This window comes from Neltuma alba, unplaced genomic scaffold, assembly GCF_004799145.2.
Source record: "Neltuma alba isolate B1F8T4 unplaced genomic scaffold, ASM479914v2 tig00003689_pilon, whole genome shotgun sequence".
Classification (NCBI taxonomy): domain Eukaryota; kingdom Viridiplantae; phylum Streptophyta; class Magnoliopsida; order Fabales; family Fabaceae; genus Neltuma; species Neltuma alba.
This window is the reverse complement of record NW_021633390.1, coordinates 139,363-143,362: the sequence shown is the minus strand read 5'-3', so window position 1 is coordinate 143,362 and position 4,000 is coordinate 139,363. Positions and strand designations below refer to the sequence as shown.

Here is a 4,000-nt window from a genome sequence, read left to right as displayed (position 1 = left end):
GTAAGTTAGTTAATTATAAAAATATGACACCTTTTTTCTAAAACACTATAATCATCTTATTTAATATCCTCCCCCTTTTTTTTACTTGATTATGGTGGAGGAAGTATCAATAGAGATAATTTAGAAAAAACTGATAAATTATAAAAAAATAGGTTTTATATTTAGAAACAAAATCAGCTCAATAATTAGGTCATATATGAAGAATCGGGAGAGTAATTTTTTTGGCTAAATAACTTACATACAATATGATTTATTATAAATTTATATTTTATATTATGTTTTCATATGCTTTTGCTTCACCACCAAATAATCAATAAAAAATAAACTATAAAACATAAAAAAATAGTGCGATTTATCTTAAATTTTGTAAAGTTTGTCCATGTGTATTCACTCAATTAGTAGCTAATAAAGGTAGTTACTATTTCAAAAAAAAAGTGATTCTTTTAGAATATAAATATATTACTCAATTAATTTAATTCTATTCACAGAAACTAAAACATTATAATGAATAGACACGTCTAATACACACACATCTGGAGCATAAAAGTATCCTTGGGAGGCATGGATGGGGTACAAACTTTTTCACCACAAGTTTCGGAAGAAAAAGAAGAAACTGATGAAAGAATTGTTGATGTAAAAGCACAGCAATTTTAGCAAGGCGATGGGTGGAAGGACACTGCCTAAATTACGTAACGGTCCCATTTAGTAATGATGAGGGAATGAAATTATTCTGATAACCATATTCTTTTATATATTATTATTAATTATATGAAATCTAAAAATTATAACAGTAACATGTACTTCCTCCATCTCTTATTATAAAATCCAATTTTTTGAATGGATTTGTTCTTTTTTATAAGATCTTCTTTGAGTTTGTCTGAGTATTTAATACGTATTACATATTTTAATACCCCCTAATTTAATGTATTTAATACATTCTCTTCTCTTCACTCATTCATCTCATTACTTTCTCACCTTTATTCATTTATATATAGGGGTATATTAGGGAAAAAACTATATTTACTATATATTAATTGTTTTTAACTAATTTTTAATTATTTTTTTAAACCGTACAATTTAATTAAAATGATTTTATAATAAGAGACAGAATAGTAATGGTTTTAGTAAGTAGAAGCTAGGGGTCAGAATCTATAGACAACAAAAATTATCTCCCCCAGGGCAATGTTGAGAACATATTAAGATAGATCCTTTTCAATTAAGTTGCTACATGCGCAAAAATTGAGATTTAAATTTCCAATCATTTATTTAAGTGACGAAAATATTTATTACTAAAGTCAAATCAACTTGAGTTGATAAATTGCTTTCATAACTAATGCCTTTAAAGACTTATTCAATATATTTTACAATTCATAATTTATTTATGACCTATGAAAAGTAATTATAATTTAAAACTCCATATATTCCCATTTACTTCTTTGAGACTAAAACTTGATGATTATTTCAAATTTTTATTATTTTATTTCGTTTATTATATATAATATTCATTTCTTTCGGTCCTTGAGAATTTTTGCCTCCAGCTTCCTTAATCCATGAGATCAGATCAATAATGGCACTGTTTGCTATCACGATTGAAATAATTTATAATACGTTTACGTAAACCGAGATAAACTCTTTTCAACATGCTTACTTCATATTCCATAAATCACGATTAAAAATTTATTTATAAGCTGTTCTAAATGGACCCAATATAGGCCTCCTGAAAATATCAAAGTTACAAAGAAATCATGCTATATGTATCTATGTATGTGGAAGAAACTTCAAGAGAAATTAACCACTCTAGGGGCATGTTTAGATTACCGTTTCTAACAACAAAAGTGTTTTGAAAATAGTGAAACTGAGGTTGCGAACTAAGTTGGACAAAAAAACGTTGTTTGGCTGGGCTAACTTTTCTAACCAACTTCTGGCTTTCAACTTGGACTTAAAGGAGAAAAATTTGACTTTTCAAACTGCAGTTTCAAACGGTGATCATTAAAAATGAGCATCCCAGATTTATCCTCATATTTTTCCCTCCGCCTCATCTCCTTTGTTAGCATAATGAGATTTTATTCAGACCAAATGAATTTTAATTTATATTCATGTTTGTCCATTATATATATTTAATTAATTATCTACAATGTGTTTTTAATTTTTTCTTCGTAACAAATATTTTTATTTTATAATTTCACAAATAAACTATTTATATTTTATCATAACAATTTTATGTATTTTTTAAACTATATCATCATTTAAAAATATAAAATTTCAAACATTACTATTCAATAAAATCTATACTTTTTTTCAGTCATTTTTAGCTAAACTAACTTTTTTATTAATCATCCAAACAACGTTTAACTTCAATTGACTTTTTAAAAGCACCTATCCAGACATAATCTAACTGACTTTTACTCTAATTTCAGTTATAAAAAATCAATTAAGCTAGAAGTTAGTTTCGTCCAATGTCAATCCAAAGATATCCTGAACCATTGGCGCGCAGCAGTATATATACCTGCCGGCCGGGGTGGGAGAAGAAGCAGGGCAAGTGAGAGCATCAATCTATAATCTTGGACCGGCGGAGAAGGCCGTTGATGTGTCTGTGAGGTTGCTTTTGTGGACCGGGCAAGACGGGGTTTCCGGTGTGGCAGCTGGGGTTGGGCGGCGAACGGCTATGGGCCGACATGACCGCCTGCTCTCCTTCCTCTTCCATGAACAAGTCCTCGACGAGCAGTTCCTCGCAACTTCACCGGCTCCAAGACCACTCCTCTCCCTACTTCGTCTCCGAAGTTTCTCCATCTATTTCCACGAGTCCGAGAAACTCCTCTCCTCTCTTCGATGTCTCCTGTATATCTCTCTCCATTCATTCTCTTCATTCATATCCACTATATATTCTGATCGTTTCCATTAATTCTGCAGAATGGATAAGGAGTCATCAGACTTGAAGAAAATAGGAATCCATTTGAATCAGTTGATGGGTAGCAGTTCCAGCATCGGTGCCAAGAGAATCAGAAACGTCTGTGTTGCCTTCCGTGCTTCTATTCGCCTCAACAATCGCCCTGGGTCTTTACACGTTCACGTTCCTTCTCCAATCTCCAATATATCCACTTCAAATCAGTTCTTCTTCAAGTTTACTGCTGCTATCTGCATTTGGTTTATAAGTTTAAGGCTTTTTTTTTGGATTGGGTTATTATTTTATACTTATATCCATTTCCACATGCACCATGCATATTCAGTAACACACGAAGCAGATAACGGAGTGTTTCTACTGCTTCACACGATGGGTTTGATAATTTCAGATGCTTGAGAGCTTTGGAGATGCTGGAGCAGGAGTATTGCTATCTCAAGAACAAGCTACACGAGTTATTCCGAGTACGTACTATCTCATTAATGGAGCTATCTGTTTACTTGATGAAGATCATAAATTCCCATTATTTCTAGAATTAATAACAGATACTGATCACAAGTTATGACCTATGCTGCATTATTATTGTGATTATTAATGCAGATAGAGCAGCAACGCGTTTTGGCAGCAGGGGTGAGATACCCGTCAGCAGGTGAAGACTAATTAAACCACAGTATTACGGTGAGTTAATTCAAGCGATACGTAATGAATGATCAATGAAGGGATCCAACACAGTAATTATGTCTGTGGGATGATGGATGCTTTTAATGAGGAGCTTTAGGTTTTAGGATTTAGTGGTTTTCTCTTTGAGAGGAAGCAGAGGGGTGACCAACTTTTGTACTTGGTGATAGTTGGAATGGGAAATAGAAGGGGGTCAAGTACCTGGCATTTGGATTCTGATGTACGAATGCGTGGGTGCGTCGTCTTCTTCTTCTTCATCACTGGCTCCCTTTTTGAATGAACAGGATCAAATCTTTTCAAAGTTATAGTTCGTACCTGCCGGTGGCTTTCATTTCATAGTTTTACTCTCCCAAAGTAGCTCCCAAGTAACTTATTACCACGCTCTCCTGGTGAATTTAACAGTGCTTATTCCCCCTTTTTTTT

The 4,000-nt window shown here is 32.9% G+C and overlaps 1 pseudogene; it reads left to right on the top strand.

Moving 5' to 3' along the window:
- Positions 1-2,621: 2,621 nt before the first annotated feature.
- LOC114742238 (pseudo histidine-containing phosphotransfer protein 6-like) lies at positions 2,622-3,559 on the top strand (annotated as a pseudogene).
- The last annotated feature ends 441 nt before the right edge of the window (positions 3,560-4,000 follow it).